Source organism: Columba livia, chromosome 4 (assembly GCF_036013475.1).
Source record: "Columba livia isolate bColLiv1 breed racing homer chromosome 4, bColLiv1.pat.W.v2, whole genome shotgun sequence".
Lineage (NCBI taxonomy): Eukaryota > Metazoa > Chordata > Aves > Columbiformes > Columbidae > Columba > Columba livia.
Genome location: NC_088605.1, coordinates 57,816,482 through 57,833,657, shown reverse-complemented (window position 1 = coordinate 57,833,657; position 17,176 = coordinate 57,816,482). Strand labels below are relative to the sequence as shown.

The following is a 17,176-nucleotide window of genomic DNA, read 5'->3' as shown; positions in this document are numbered from 1 at the left end:
AGACCAATATTGTCACAAAGAGAGTATTATACCTGTGTTCCATTGTAATATCTTTGTTAGTTTAAAGGCTCCAAGTCCCTTAGGGAGTGTCACAAATCCATATAATGTCCCTTTGTGCTAGATTTTTGTATTTCTATCTCTGATTTAGTAGACAGATGTGAAAAAGCATATGAAGCCAGATAACTCCCTAGTAACTACACAGCTGCAGATGTTGAAGAGACCAAGTTATTCTGGCTAAGGTCAGTATTAATTTATGCTCAAAATTTTCCTTCCAGACATGACATTTTTTGATGGTATAATATATCTTACTGTTATTTTGGGCTGATCCCTCCCACATTGATCAAACTGCTTCCCCATCTGTGGCCTCTTCTAGGATAAAGTTGTAAAGCATTCACATCTCAGTATTTGCTTTTTCTGGGCAAGGGGAATAGTCTTAATTCACAGACAAAAGCAACAGTAGGCTAAAAAAGTTTCAAGATAGCAGAATTTCAGTGCTTTATGACATCTTACATCTATGAGAGTAAGTTTCTTCTCTACCTTCCAGTTTCTACCTTCCAGTTTTCTACCTACCAGTTTCTTCTCTACCTTCATCTTGTTATTCCTGCTCAGAAGTACAATGCAATCTCTGAGTCTTTTCATCAGAAAAAAAAAAAATCTAGTTTGCTTTGTCACTGGCCAAATTGTGAATATTCATGTCTTTTTTTCCCCTCCCTTTGATCTCTCAAAGCTCTTACCAAATTTCTGTCTGCTATGACCCCGGGTTTGAGAGAACCATAAGTTAAACTCTGTATAATATAAACAGATAGTACAAAATAAAGTGCTGCTTTACAGTCAATTGGTATTAGCTAGTGGTCATTCAGTACAGGGTAACATGGTTGCCTAATACTTTAAAATCTGAGGTGGGTTGGGTAACCATGCAGTTTTAAAAGCTATTTTTAAACTATAAGCTGATATCCTTTAGTTTGGACAACTGCCTTTCCTGTAAAGGAGAACATTAGTTTTAACTTTTTTTTTAAAAGGTTTTTAAAGGATTCTGGGTTAGTGAAGGTCTTTCAGAAGTTGTAAAGCCTCTTCTAGCTTCCCTCTGTATTATATAGGATTCTTTCCACTTTTTTCAAACATCAATGGATGTTGAAAAAGAATAAGCAGCTGGCTTTCATGGGAAGGCTTCGAACACAGCATGGTATGTTGTAGGCATATGCCTTTTTGCTGTCAACCAGCCAACAAAGTCACAGAGCTGCCCTAAAGTGGCACCAATCCTAAGCCTTTTAGCAGTTCTTACTAGTTCAGCTCAGCACCATTCTAACGAAGCTGAAGGGTTCAGGTCAGCTTGGAACACGAGTTGGAGCAAATTGTCATCTGCACAAAACATGTTTTTTAGATATACGTACAAAAGATCACTCCACCTACACATTTTCCAGTGCCAAAATAATCTATTGCATTAGGACAGTATTGCAGCGAATTATCTTACTGACTCTGGGAGTAGAGCAAGTGGAATTCATGTGGAAAGAATTGCAAAGGAGATGTCATAACCTATTGAAACACAGTAAGAATGGTACCAGCATTACAGTTCTCCCTGGCATCATTACATAGAAATGAATTATGCTTTGAGAAAATATTTTTTCTTAGGAGTTTATTTAGTCTTTATGTAAGTAAGGAGTGTTTGTTCAGGGCTAAACACCAATTTTTAACTTCTTATATGATACTGCCAGTTTAAAATCAAGAAACAAGAGAAATTTAAAATAATTTAGAAGTTCATTCACTTCTATTATTACCCATGTTTTCCTGTGCTAATATTGTTGTATGTGCTCAAGCTGCTTCTGCTGTCAAATGAGCTGTGAGGTTAGACGGCCTCCTTTCCCCGATAACCATTTTGGGCTGCCTCTCAATAAAGCAGAAGTGACTAAAGCAGGACTTGGGCAGACCCAAATCTAAAAGCACAAACCCAAGAGCACTGTACATAATCTGCAACTCGCTTCATCCAAAAACTGTACAACATCCAGCCCCCCAAAAACTGTACAACAGAGCTGTGCTCCCTTTGGACTGCGTCAGGCAGCTCTTCTACTGAGATCGGGAGGGGGTTAAAGACAATTTGAAGCTTCATCTTCCATAAGACAGCTAGCCAGCAGACATCATGAGGAGAGAAGCAACAGTAGCATCTCCTCCTCCACTTTGCATTAAAAACCAGTGATGCCTCCTCAAAGAGGAACTCCAGTTTGTGTAAGCTGAGGTAGATGTCTTACTCACGGCCCTGAGTAAATCCTGTTGATGAGGAAAGGGTTTTTAAAGGCATGCCCCAGCCTCAGTATTTTCCAGCTGGATATCCCAAGATTATTCCTAGGTAAAAAATCCCGTTTTTTCTCTTGTTCCACTCAAAGACACCCAAGAATAAGACACAATAGTGTGGTTGCTTTTGCTTCACTACTAGGTCAACAGGCATGTGCCAGCTCTGCTTAGATTTTTTTCTAGCAAAAACTAGAAAGCTCTGCTGAAATGCATTGGATATCAAGCATATCTTCATACTGAGATGATTTCCATGCCAGAGCTGCCCCCTAACCTGCTGGTTTGAGAAGACGGGCTGGTAAAACATGGAAGTGTTTGCACCTGCCTGTGGAACATACGTCCTAATTCTTCCCTCACATGACACAGAAATACCAGGTTCCTCACTGAAGAATCTCAGCATTGGCCCATAATCGTGTCACAACACACATCATTGTGGTGTTCTCGCCTGGTTTTGGAAATAGCTACTTTGTTTCTGCTACTTACCAATTTTGCCTACAGGTTTTTCTCCATACACACAAAGGTTCAGTGTTCGCATATAAGGCAGAGCAGAAGGATTTTTTCCTTGTAACCACTTGCAGTGGAAATTAAAAGAAAAAGTCACAGGAAAAACATATGGTCTCAGAAGAAAAAAAAAAAAAAAAGCTTGCTTTTACAAAATTCAGGGTTGGGGGCAAGATACAAGTAGACTGTTATCTTTTTACAATTCAGGGGAGTTGGTTATTTTGGTTTGGGTCATTAGTACACAAACCTGAAGTATTTACTTTTTTTGAGATGAAAAATTTCACCCCTGAGGAACCTCTAAGCTATCTTGAAAACAAGATAGCATAGCTCTAAAATTAAGATATCCAGAAATTCTAAAGGATCCGATCTCTGTAAAGGTCACTGGAACAATTCCCATTGATTCCCCTTGAATTAGAGTCAGGTCTCAAGAAACACCAACTTTAATCAGCTTAACTTTTAAACATTCCCTTGACAGAAAGCTGTCACATTGAGTTGAGCAAATAGTAAATAAAAGTTGCTGAAGTAAAAATGGCTTGAATGACAATAGTGCCCTTGGTCTCCCAGCCTTCTGGACCAGGGCCCTGGCCAAAGTACGCCAAGGTTCCCTCTGAGCGTGTCTGTGTTTCTCTCCCTGTAATGAGATACAAAGTGGGAGCCTGATGGATGTGCATATCTCGCTCAGATATGAGGCTGTAACGTAGCTGGGATGCATATCCAGGATTTTGGGAGTATTCTGGGTGCTCAAGTTGAGGCATAGTTACTGTGATCTTTGGATACAATGAATTAGTAAGTTAACGGAGTTGGGTTTAGTATACTTGTAGACTTTTGCATTCTTTGGACTTTGTTGTTTAAACAAATATCTTTGCTATTAGATATGCTTTTAAGACACTTCCTAGGTTCTCCTCAATTTTATTAGTGTGTCTGTACTGCTTATGCCAGTGGCTGTATTCTATTCTTAGAGGTGTTACTTTGTCAATATACACTGCTCCTTAAAACCACTCTTACTTATTGCTTACAGCACACATGTAATACCTATCTCTGGTAATTTGCAGATGATCTCTCAGAAATGCTGCCAGAATTCCAGGAGAGCTTCAGGATGGTCCCCTTACTTTTTGGATATAGTGCTTTATGGCAAACCCATTTCACAAACGCTTGCCATGTTTTTTCAGCTGTGCACCTGCTTTGGAAAGAAATCCGAAGTGGAGCCTGGTGTTGCCTTCACAAGACAGAACATGCTAAACCCGGGTGCACTATCTCATTAAACAAGCTGGGAGTCAGCAGCAGAAATTCCAGTTACCGTGTTTTGTAGATGCCAGATCTTGAGCTTCAGCTCTCTAGCACTAAACTGTGCTCGATCTCATGCCAGAATTATGGTTGCCTGGTCATAGTATAGGCATGTCTTTCATGTTTGAAGCTATGTCTAAGGAAGAACTGGAGATAAGACAGATTTTGGCAAAGGGAGAGAGGAGAAGGGAATGTCTACATTTATTAGTCATGTTATTGAAGAAAGAGGAAAGATTTTTATCACGTCTGTCTTGCTGAAAGCAAAGCTCTGGGTTCACAAGATCTGCTGGTAACAGTGCATAACTGTGCCTGCTTTCATACATGTTAATGCCAGAGGGCTAACATCACTTTCCTTACTCTAAAGAGGAAGAAAGTTCTGTCATCAAGCTGTTTGCTGCACGTATGCCTCTCTGTGCATGACCAACAGGTGAGAATTAAGCTGTCGTTTGTTCTAACCTTTAATAACTTGTGACTGGGGGGAAGACAGCGCTAATCCAAGTGGGGAACAGGAGGAAAGCTGTGTGATGCACAGCCTGATGGAAGGGCAGGAGTCCTCCTCGCTACCCACTGCTTGCTAAATGTGTACCTGCTGATTAAAGTACACAAATGAAATAAAGACTAATCATGTGAATAGAACTACAGCATTCCTACTTATGGCGAGCCCTTTAATGGAAAAAAAAATATTAAAGAATGGGTTGTGTTGTTTTACTGGTAAGAGGAGCATGGTCCCTTTAAAAGCCTTGGCCTCTTTTTCTGGGTGTTGTTGCTGAGCTGTGCCCCACCCCTGCATAAGCAACACCTGCATACCTGCAGGGTACTTTCTTCTTGATAGCTCCTATACCTTGGTAATATATGTTGGTGGAGTGGTCTAGGTTAGTGGTGTTTTGCCATCCATTTTACTAATGTAAGGACATAGATCTGACACTGGCCAGATTCCCAGCGATGTAATAACTTACAGTGCTTCTAATATCCTTTCTGCAGCATTTGCAGAAATGCTTGGTAGCCACTGAACCAATGAATTTTAAAGGGGAAAAACAGAACCTCCTCCAGCCAAGACACACTCACAAATGGCAAATCCCAGCCTGAAGAATATGAAACAGTTCCTCAGCACTGTGGGACTGCATACAATAGTCTTCTCTGCAAAGCGATAGAGTTTCAGAGCTGTTTCTTAGTGTCGACTGACTGCTTATGACATATGTTAAGCTGAATTGAGGAGTCTGCAATTGCTCTGGATACAGAAATATATAACATGCCCAGGAATCCTCAAAATACACATCCAACAGGGTCTGAGGAATCTTGATGGATTTTAAGGAGGAGTGAGGCATTTGGGAGGGATACAATATTCAAGGCTTCCAGAGATCTTTCTTCACCAAGCTGTATGTATGTGTATTGCTCTAAAATAAACAGTTAACTTGCAGGGGGAAAAAAAAATAAAAAATCAGAGGATAATGTTCTTTTCCTCTTGACATGCATGCCGTTGGAGTTACACAAGGGACCAGACTGCTGCTCCCGGGAGCAGTGGGTTTACTAGCAGGCTTAAGGCTCCTTTCAGCCACTTCTGTGTCTCACCGAGTGTGGAAGGGGTGTGAGCGGAGCATGGCTGCTGCACTCTGATGGGTACCTGCTGCTGGTGAGATCCACCAGAGCAGAGCCGGCATCCTACAACAGCTAATCTGCATCCTCTGGCACACTCGACATGCAGACGGTGATGGATTAAGGTCATGTTCTCCTCATTCAGTGGAGGAATGGGGAACTGAAGGCCGTTGCATTTTCAGTTTTTACACATTTAAAATGTAAAGGGGGTAAATAAGATATTCCTCTGAAAAAAATTAACAAGGTCTTCATAATGTGGGAAGGAGGGAGAGAGAGAATGAAATGTTAGGAGCGAGACCAGGGAGGTAAAACACAGAGCAGAAAGGTAATCACAGAGCATAGGCACAATGTAGGCTGCAGAAAGAGGTGGAGGAGAAACAAATGTGGGGCTTGCAGGGTTAGGACAGCAGGAGGCAGGGAGATGGCTGGCAGAGAAAAAATGAAGGCACGTGCATGCCCGCGAGAAAGAGCTGCACAAATATCCGCTGGGGAGGAGCTGCTCTTCCCATACTTCACCGGATCAAAGAGCAAGTGCAGTTATTGCATTGTATGTTTGTATAGTGTACAACACAATGTAATTCCTGTCCTGATTACTATTAAAAGATCATCACATACAGGCCCCAGTAGGAAAGATGAGACAAGTGCTGAGCAAACCACTGGCTGACCTAGTCTGTCACTCCTGAATTTGTTCCTGTTTATTCATCGTAAAGCTAATTAGCGGCATATTGTGGAACTGAGGTCATTAAGACCTAGACCTCTTAGCATCTAATTTTAAAACCAGCTAGAGTGTTTTGGCACATTTCCCTTTTGTAGACAATGCCACTGAATTCAGCACCCCTTTGCCCTTTATTTTGGTATTTGCACATTGCCACTGCCATGAGCAGGGCTTTCTTTCCAGACAGCGCAATGGCTGGAGATTGCCCAGTGAAGACGCGCTGCTGTTCTTGTTGTCTGGACTATAGTCCTTGCCTGGAGTAGGTGGGAGCAGCATGCAGTTTCTGCCCAACGTGCTTCACATTTAAAGGACCTCACTTGTGTGTAGATTGAGAAATGAGCTGTAGTACAGAAAACTTCAAGGATGACAGACAGCTCTGGAAAACTGAATCAGCTGGCTCTGCACTGATAACAAGCATTTACAATCACTAGATCATGAGAACTGCACCATGCAGGGATAATTGTCTGTTATAAATGGTGCTGTAGCAAGGAAGAGACCAGTGATCTGTCTTTAACATGATTATATACCACAAATCAACAATAAGGCAGGCATGGCTTCTCTGATTCACTTTCATCAAAGACGAATAACCATAAGGCAAAGAGAAACAAAAATCAAAACAAAGCAAGCACATAATATGTGGATGCTTTTCAGCCTGAAAAAAAAAAAATCTAGAAATTAATTCTCTTGTAGATTGATAGACTAATCCATCTGAGCAATACAATCACAGAGAGAATGTGAGGTGCATAAATTCATTTTGGCCTTACTATTCACCCTACCGCATTCTGCACCACACAGCATGCAGGAGGTTCTGCACTGTGAGGGAAATAGGAGAGCAGAGTCCTGTGCACTTGCAATTACCAGAATCCTCACCAACATGTTCCACTTGAGCCAGTGGTGTCATTTTGGTGTCCAGGCTAAATTTCAGTTTGATTAGTCACCTTCTGACTGATTAATCCCCCCAGAGGCATAGATGTCATTGTCTTCAATTATTTGGAGATAAAACTCACACGATTTTTTGGGAGCACGTCAGTCACACATAACATTCTACATGTATACTCTGTTTTACAGGCGAAGAAAAAAGACACAGGATTTGAACCAAGGAGCTGAAAATCAACATAAGGCTGAAACCACATTAGAACAGCATTTGGGGAAATGAGCTGAGGTAAAGGTTGGTAAGTGGGAGTGTGAATGGATGGGAAACGTGAATGTAAAGAAATGTTTCTATAAAGTGATAGATTATATAATCTGCTTTATTTTGCATATGTCTTATTAGAAAGTTCTCATGACGTTCGCAGTCTTAAAGGAATTTAAATTTCCTGCTTTTGGTGCCCTAGTATTGAAAAGCTTTAAAATGAGATTTTGCAGAGAGAGGGCTAGCAGGTTGTACCAGGATCATAGAAACCAAACAAGCTCACTTTCTCCATTTATGTTGCCTCTGAAAATGCTGTGTCCACAAGCAAAGACAAGAATGATTTATTTAATTAATCACAAGGCATGACTGTAATTTTATTTCTCATCTGAAAAATGAGAAATATGGTCCCAGCAGTACAGTACCCCTTCTACATGACAGATCACGGACCTGGTTTGGGTACCTCAGACATCTGGGAATCTAGCCGAAAACTGGGACAGCGTCTTAGCAGTTCTGTCAGCTGAATCCAAAAATTGAATCCTAAACTGTTTCTTACAGAATCTGTGTTTTTCCTAGACTGTATCTCATCTGAACACTGACCAAGCTTGACCTATTTTGTTCAAGATTTGATGAGCTCACCAGTGCAAGCCTGTCTAACTGCAGACCATAAATTGTTGTACTGCTCCATCTGGTCACTCTCTGACAACTCTATGTTTTGCTTTACTGGGGTGATATAAGTCCAGGAGTCCCATCTTGGAGGTAACCAAGGCCTTAGGCACATGAGCAGCTCCAAGCTGTGGGTTTGGGTACTGTGCAACTGGACTTTGCAGAAGCTCAACCAACTGTGCATTGACTGAAAGGCCATTTTCAATCATAGGTTTTCAGCTAGAGTAGAGTTTTCAGTGTTGTCATCTCTTGCTATTTACAGTTTTCTGGGCACCTTCTGTGGGGATATCCATGGTGAACAACTGATCTTTATCTGTAAAGATGATACTTTTAGACATCCAGATAAAATGCTTTACACTGAAAACTACTTTATACATAATTGTCTGAAGAGGCAAATGGAAGCCTCAGTTTTGCATTTTTTTTTTCTGGTTTTTATTTTGTTTTGTTTTGTTTTTCTCCCCCATTTTAAAGAGCCATTGGCTGTGGTATTTAGAAGACTGTTCTCCTAAGTGTTGGTAAGCCTTGTAATCCTTTCCCTTCTCTCTGACACCAGCAGAATCTCTGGATATGTATAGCATGCTTTAGTCCTTTAGACTATATTATTAGTGGGCTGAGATCATCACTTGTAGTTCAGGTTGCCTAGTACATCCTACATTGAGACTCTATTGATTTTATATGTTTAGAACTTCATCAAAAATTAATTGTCCTCGGTGTGTGCTTCAGGCAGAATATGTGTAGAAAATGACAGCATAATAGTTCAAATGTTTCTGAAAACAGGATAAAGAATAATTACGTGCCAGGGCTGAAAATATTAAAAACCTTTTTTTTTTTTTTTTTTTGAGAAAGAGAGGGAGGCTCTAGCGCTCCCGTCCACTCAGGAACAAAGATGAATTTGGCAGGAGAGGGAAAGATGAATTTTGTGTCAAGACACGAGCTGAGCTGTAAGCCAGCCTGTAAAATAGAAGTTTTGCAACTAAATATTGAAAACACAGTTTTCATAATGGCTAGCTGCAGCACGAACCTGGGGAGAAAACAAAATCACTGTCCATTCTTTGACCACTGTTTGTTCTGTTTGCTGCACAAGACAGGCGTCTTTAGGAAACACTAATTTTGATCAGTCGCAACTTTTGAGTGTTTAATTTTTAAAAAAATTTTTGCTTATAATGAGGATTTACAGATGTGATTTGTGCAAGTATATGAAGTGTAGAGGGGCTTGCTTTTAAAATTGCTCAAACTCGTTTGTCAAAAATTTGGCTAATTTTGGTCAAGCAAGAAAACAGAAGCATTTAAATTTGGTCTAAATGCTCTTGTCTTGTGGGCAACCCTTTTCAACACTTTGTGTGGCTGCCAGGATGTTTGAAACCTACAAGGTAATTTCCTCCTGAAACTGCAAACGGAAACTAATACAATACATGCACATTTATTGTCAGGGCTATCTGTTACTGAGAAATCACTAAGAACCCATTGCCTTGGGATGACTAATTAAATACTGATTTACTTACTCTTTAGAGCTCAGTTTCTTCCACACCTTAAGCAAAGAGTAAAGGAAAACTCTGGAATTGGAGAATGCAGGAAATAACAAACTATGGAAATGCAGGCATACCCGGTGCCTCAGTAATCAGCTTCTTTAAGTCAACCAGCACAATTCTGCCGTTTGAAGAGTCAATTATTAATTTTTGGCAGGATTCTTGTGATTCTTTGGTGTCTGTTGGTTCATGAACAGCAGAAAGACAACAGGTTTTTTGCTTTTTATCATATAATGCAGTAACCAACAGCTGCCTTTTCTAAGACACAATGGCCACACTGAATTCCTCAGTCCTATCACGCCTGCTCCTGGCTGCCTGTTATTCACCAGTGAGCCCAGCTCCTGCGCTTAGTTCTTTTAAAACCATGTTTGCAGTTGTGCTTAAAATGCAAGTATTTTTCCTTGGTTAAAAAGAAAAGCTCGCTAAGTCTACCACAGTTCCATAAACATTTTAAACTGGCTGAAGCCAACAACACTGTCAAAAAGATAAATTTCACCCTGTCACCTCAGTCCTGCCCCTGCACAGGACCAGCACGAGGATTTTGACCAGCCACACAACAAAAGAGATCAGGGAACTGATCCAAATTAAAAATAAGCTTGGTCCCTGAAACATTTCTTGTCCCCAGCCAGATCAGTTCTCCAGGCCTGTTCAGTTCGCAGCTGCACCAACAACTGTGGCAGCACAAAGGGGGTGAGTGACATGGGGTTAGGGATGAGGAGGATGGATGGGACTGTTTTACAGCTGACTTATGCATCCAAGAGTGACACTGAACTTGGGCAATGTGACTTGCACCAGTTTAGAAAAATTGAAAGAAGGTTTCTAAATTACTCAAGATAAGTAACACTATATGGAAAACAAATATAAGACAGGGTGCCTTTTTCTTTTACTTTTTTAATAATTATAAAAAAAATTGTCTCAATATGTCATCACAAAATATCAACAAAATGTGGAAGTAAAGGGATGCATTCAGATGCAATGCATGTGATTTTGTTGGTCTTTCAATGGTGTAATATAGTTGTATGCCCTTTGGGTATACAGAAGGTGATAGAGCCCTGTATCCAGACAATTACCATAGTTTGCCCAGCCTGCATCCATCACTGTGATCTAGTCCTATCCCATGGCCTCTTTAGCCCAGTGCAGCTGCACAAGGAGAGGCTGAGAGAGTTGAGGTTGTTCAGCCTGGAGAAGAGGAGACTCTGGGGAGACTTTATCACAGCCTCGCAGTGCTTAAAAGGGGCCTGTAGGAAAGATGGGGACAGACTTTTTAGCGCGGCCTGTTGCGACAGAACAAGGGATAATGGCTTTAAACTAAAGGAGGAGAGATTCAGGCTAGACATGTGGAAGAAATTTTTACAAGAGGGTGGTAAAATACGGGACCAGGTTGCCCAGAGAGGTGGTAGATGCCCCATCCCTGGAAACATTCAAGGCCAGGCTGGATGGGGCTCTGAGCAACCTGATCTAATTGAAGATGTCCCTGCTCATGGCAGGGGGTTGGACTAGATGACCTTTGAAGGTCCATTCCAACCCAAACTGTTCTATGACTGTAGCAGTCCCTAGCCCTGTGTCACAAGCCGTGACACACAGCCACTAACATAGCACCGGGCATGAATGACTGGTTGAATAGCCGGTGCAACCACGTGACTAACTAGTATGAGCTGAGGATTGCCAAACCACTTTTGATTTCTTTTCTCATAGAGTTATTAGCTTTAATTTTCTATCTACCACCTGTCTGAATAATTTTTAATATATTACTCTCTGGTGGTTTTTGCAACAAGATGTAACTGGGACAAGGACTGCAAGAATTTGAAAACAGTAATTAAAATGGCAGATAAGATTAATCTTAGCAGTGTCTTCCAAGAAACCAGTAACAGAGGTAGGTTATTCCAGTTATGTAAATCTTTTTAAGCTGAGTGACTGAAGAGAAATTTAATTTTAAAAGAACCAATAATGTTTGGTTACATGGACTCCATCATTGCTTACTGAGGTCAGAGCCAGGAGAAAGTGAAACTACCTTCAAAAGCTTCTTCATGGATGCAGGCAAGATTCAGAGCAAGAATTTCTTTCTCTAGAAAGTACAATACTGGTGCAGTGCAGTGGGCAGGAATACTGTGCATGTGATTAGCCGTCACAACAGCGTGCAACCTTCCTTCTTTACCAGCAATGTAATATTGGTAGAGCAAAGTCCGTACATCAGAGTCTATAGAGAAAACAACCAATAAAGGAGATAAGGGAGTGCCCTGCTTAGTACTTTGTTTCAGCCCAAACCTGTTGGATTAATAACTTTTAATAAGGATCTTGGCAGCATTAGCTGGGTGCATTCATTTTAGGAAAGTAATTAATTTTGGTCTGAATCCCATAATCTCAAGAGTAGAAAAGATGAACAGCTACTCAATCTGATCAAAGACCTTTCCGGCATCTGAAGATAGATTTAAGGCAGAAGCCTTATTTAATGTAACAGAGAGAAATGAACGTAATAATCTTGCAAATTTATCAGTTCCACATTTATTCTGTATAAATCCCACTTATTCCTGGTGGGCCAGTCTAGGAAGAACTTCTAAGAGTGAAATGGGTTTTTTGTTCTTTTGCAGATGAGAGTGAGTCAGGAAACTAAGGCAGGTCTCAAGAGGACATTCAACTCTACAGAGACAAACTGATGAAGGGTTCATTCTAGAAAATGGCTGGGCACACCAAAGCAGGAGTATAGAGAGCCCTCATGTCACAACTTCTGTTTTCAAGGGCTTTCACAACTTATTTCCTCTTTGTTTGTGTGTAACCTACAGATTGCCAGCTCAAAGCTTCTCTTCAGTGAGAGAAAATTGAATCTTGGCACTCAAGTATGAGTATAGATCAACTTTTGCATAAAATAGCTTACTTTGGCTTCCACTGGGGGATGCAAAAATCACTTTTGGGAGGATTGCACCAGAACAGCTCCCCTAAGCGCCGACCTCCTTAAGCAGCTCAGCGTACCACCACACTGATAATTCTGCATCCCCCTCAAAGTGCTGGTGATGGGCATCTGTGCTCAGCTCATTCAGCTGGGGGGAGCACTGCTGCTGTGATACGGGACTGAAGTATTCAAACCAGATCAAACCCAAGTGCCTTTCTCAACAGTGGAAATCTGCCATGAACTCTGTGTTGCTGTGGCTAGACAGGTCCTCATATCCAGATGGGTTTGGAAAACCATATGCAGCTCTGCACAGTTATGATGACCTCCTAAAAATACTCCTTACCTTCTCCCACATGCTGTCTTCTGCCCGAGGCATCTTTCCCAAACAGACTCATGTAGTTGCTAAACAGTCTGTGTATCCTATTTTAATAATGCTGAGGTGGGAGGCTTGTTTAATACCTCACCTATTCAAAGAAAAAGCAAACAAGCCATGAAGGATACAGGTTGATAAATTTTACCAGCCAGCCCAAGAAAGAGGGAAATAATGAAATTGAGTATCCTTAGAAAGCCATTATTCTTCTTGACAGAACTGCCTCTTCTTTCTGAAAATACTGTTTGTATTTTCCCACGCTAGGGCAACACTGTAAATAGCTAAAGAGAAAATGACTCCAGTGATTTTAATGTAAATAATAAGTTGTGTTTGATACAGTTTAATTATCCATGAAACTCTACTTTCTGGCAGAAACCTGGTATACACAAAGGTGAAGCAAAGTTACTGAGTTTGGAGTGAAACTGTCTCCAGAAGGCACTGTCTATCCCTGGAACCTCTTGACTAAGCCAGATGAAGCTTGGCTGAGGTTAGCATCAAGTACTAAATCATAATCTGCATATAAACTCTGGTTTTAGAGGAAGAGTGAAAGCTAGTAGTAGCAGTAGTAGTAGTAGTAGTAGTAGTAGTAGTAGTAGTAGTCGTCGTCGTCTTTCTTAAATATTTCTTACATAATATAATAGTATAAAATATGCAGCATAATTCATATCTCTTAGCACTCTGCCTTCTGATAAGCTGTTTCTGAGACACAGATTTTAAAGGTGATTAGGCAGGTGCTTGGTGAGATGTTAAAAATGTCTATGAGATTAAAGCTTACTTTGAGAACGTTATTAGAACTTTATTCACGTAAGTGCCCCAACTCCATTACAATTCAGGTTTATAGGCCCTATGACTGATGGTATCATTGGATCATACACCTAATATGATGAAAATCAGGCTGTTTTGAGAAGGGATGGCTCTTCTTTTTCCCCATTGCCCCAGCCTCACTGCCTGTTTTCCTTGCACCAGACTGAAAGATCATGTAGTTGCAGAGTAAAAGAGAAAAAAAGTTCTCTGTTGCTGCTTGAGGTAGCAGAGTTACTCAGCCCAATGCAGAAGAATGCTGTTGAAGGAGTAGCATCAAGCTAGACGTCCAGGTGTACATGGCCCTCTGCTCTCCTTTTTTTGGTTTCCTCATTATTATTCAGAAAAGCTAAGCAGATGTTAATGATGTTTAATTAGGGTACATTAAAAGTAGCTGATGGAGTTAGAAGTGGTGAATGTACAAGTAAGATACTGCTGATACTAGTCAAACACAGAGTAATGGGTTTGGACAGTTAGCTATGAGTTGGGCATCCTAAAGTGGGTGGTAGATTTGAAGTTTTGGCTGGGTACCAAAACAGCCTGGCCAGGGAAGCCCTGTGGCAGATTGGACCATGGCACACAGCTTCTGTTTGCCCTCTGGTCTTCTCACATAACTGATCCATCTGAAGCCAGTTCTAACCAGCTCTCTCCAGAACAACCATTCTGGTTATTAAACAGCAGCAAAAGGCCATACTAGGCTGTTTTATAGCCCTTTTTAGGTAAAGGAGCATATTAATGTGATCCTCACCAAGCCTCAGTGTAAGTGGAAAATAATTTAATTCTCTCACGCCAAAGAAAACCTACCAGTCAACTCTAACAACAACAAAAGCAGTACAAACGTAGTTCTAACAAGACACCTGACAAACTGCAGTACTTCCCTAACTATCTTCTTGTCATATCTGTTTAGCATGAATCATGCACTGAATAGATATTCGAGGAACAAGAATACAGTGGATGGAGATTGCCACCCCCCCCCAGTCCTGCCAAGTCAGCCTGCAGAATGGAACAGAGCGGACCTAAGACACACATAAGGCCTTTTCCATGTATTTCTCCAGGTGAGACTACCATGCTCGGGGGGCAGATCCTACTGCTGCATTCACCAGGACATTTGGCCTTGATTTAAGCAGTACCATAGTACAAAGCCAGTAGCAGTCACATGTTTCTGCTGTACCTTGCTTACAAATATCTTCATTACATTGACAAAATTTAAAGACATTTCAGTTTGCCTTGCAATAAACTTTTGCTAGTTATATCTGCAGCCCAGTGCAGCACTGTATCTGTGCGTGGTTGCATATAAAATAAGTTTACTTGCTAATCACAATTGTGCACAGTACAACTATGAAATAGAAGTTGATAATCACTTATCTTGAATCATTTAAGGTACAAAACTTATGTAGCAAAATACTAACTTTATTCCAAGCTTCCCCCATTAATATTAAGATGTCAGTCTGTGTAGGAATTCCTCGCTACACTTCAGTTAGAATTAAAATCATTCCAGTTGGAAGAGACCCTCAGGATCATCGAGTCCAACCATAACCTAGCTCTAGTACTAAACCATGTCCCTAAGAACCCCTCTGTTGTAGCATGCTACTAAACAACGTACTACAGTTTACCTACTTGCAATTCATGTGGTATTTGTGTGACAAAGAAATAGATTATTTTTACATTATGAAGTCAGACAGAAGTGCTGATAAACTCACAGCCATCAAACTGAGTATTTTTTACCACTGCCATCATGCTCCTCCTGTGACCTTGGGCAAGCCATTCCGGTTCGGTGTCTTCAGACTCATGACACACCCCAGTGGGCAGGTGGGTAAGTCCAGGGCTACTGTTCATCTGCTGAAATTGTTATTATAATTTGCAGGGCCTTAAGTTCTCTGGGCCTCAGTTTTGCCTGGTATTTTAAAATGAGTTGAATACCGTAACTAGAACTTCATAGACGGGTGTAAATCTACTGGTGTAAGTATAGTGATGTAATTATGCCAGTATAGGTATATAATGCTTGGCCACGTAGAAACGTCTTACACTTGTTACTTCATATCTCCTTCCACGAATCATGACAGGGTAAAAGCCAAAGTACTTATTAGCAAGAATCAGTTTCAGTTCAATACTACTTCTGCTACGCTCTTCTGAGCACTGTCCAGGTTCCTGTAGACGTAGTAGGTAGAGAGACTTCAAGTGGGCTGCAAACCTTCAGCTAGATCCACTTCTGAGCAGATACTTGCAGATTCAAATGGAGTTCAAATTCATTTCAAGAGGGCCGCAGGGGTGAGACTTCATTACTAGTACAATTATCTGATTGCATGAGAAACCTCATGCACTTTAATGGGTTTACTTGCATAAATTAGGAGTAACTGCAACAGCACCTATGGCCAGGATGAGGGCCACACGTCCAGTACCTGGGGTCAGAGAGTGGTCTGTTATTGGAAGGCATTATAGTAATTACTTCAATATTAAGAATAGACTAACTCAGGCAATGAATCACCGGTAAGCAAGAGGCAGGATGAAATCCAATTCAATCGGTGTGTTACAAGAATTAACTTTAATTGCATGTCTCACAGTATTTGGAGCTTTCCTGAAAGCCCCGGCTGCCAGAGCATCTCAGCCGAGCTCCAGCAGCTAAATAAACGCCTTTTAAACCGAGGGCTGCCCACCAAACGTGGCCGATGCTGGGCCCTTTGGGGCTAAGACACCGGGACGCGAGAATAAAACCATCCAAGCGCCTGGGGCTGCTCCACTGCCGGGCCCGGCGGGGCGGCTGCTTGCCAGCGCAGCGCTCCTAGCGGGGCCGGGCCGGGAATTTGGAGAGGATCCCTTGCCGGGCCGGTGCGTGTGTATGTGTGTGTGTGTGTCGGTGCGCAGCGCTGGCAGCGGGGCGAGCGGCGGCGGGGCGGCTCCGACTGCCTGACGCCAGCGAGACCAGATCAATCCCGGCGCGGAGGCAACGCGAGCGCGGAGTCCCCGCCTGGCTCAGCCCCCTGCTCCCCCCACCCCCTTCCCCACCCGCCCTTCACCGCCCGGCAGCCGGTAACAACTTCGCGTCCCTTCGCCTTTCCCCGCTGCCCCAGCCGGGCGGCTGTGCCTGCGCCGCCCCGCTCCTTCCACCCCCCAGCTCCTTCGGGTGGTCCCCGGCCCCGGGGCAGGGTGCGGGGGCCCCGCGGCGGGCCGAGGGGAGCGGCTTCTCCGCGCCGCGAAGGGAGTGCGGCTCCGCTCGGCTCCTCTCTTCTCCTTCCCGGCATGATGGCGTCCCTCCGGCAGCTCCGGCGAGACCCGGGGCCGCTTCCCTGCCGGCGGCTCCCGGCTGGAAGTTTGTGGGTAGGTACCGCGTCGGGCCCGGCGGGAGGGAGAGCTGTTCCCCGCCGAGAAGTCGCCCCGCTCCTCGGCCAACGCCGTGCGGGGGCCGCCGCCCGGCCCGACCCCA

General features: G+C 42.5%; 1 protein-coding gene and 1 long non-coding RNA gene across 4 annotated transcripts in view; one reads left to right on the top strand and one right to left on the bottom strand.

The window, feature by feature from the left end:
* The window catches only part of SMAD1 (SMAD family member 1), a 110,449-nt gene that overhangs the window by 46,370 nt on the left and 46,903 nt on the right, over positions 1–17,176 (top strand). The window contains exons 3-6 of one of the 3 annotated variants that reach the window (XM_065061938.1): positions 7,445–7,538; positions 8,082–8,264; positions 13,327–13,441; positions 14,663–14,810. The gene's annotated coding sequence lies outside the window, so the exon portion shown is untranslated. Of the gene's footprint in view, positions 1–7,444; positions 7,539–8,081; positions 8,265–13,326; positions 13,442–14,662; positions 14,811–16,493; positions 16,582–16,639; positions 17,071–17,176 lie in introns of those variants that run through there. The other 2 variants (XM_065061939.1, XM_005499868.3) reach the window with 2 other exon arrangements.
* Positions 1–17,176, bottom strand: part of LOC110356951 (uncharacterized) — a 58,223-nt gene that overhangs the window by 40,854 nt on the left and 193 nt on the right. Inside the window, exon 2 of the long non-coding RNA XR_002410315.2 lies at positions 15,456–16,154. This is a non-coding gene — a long non-coding RNA (uncharacterized LOC110356951). The remainder of the gene's footprint in view (positions 1–15,455; positions 16,155–17,176) is intronic.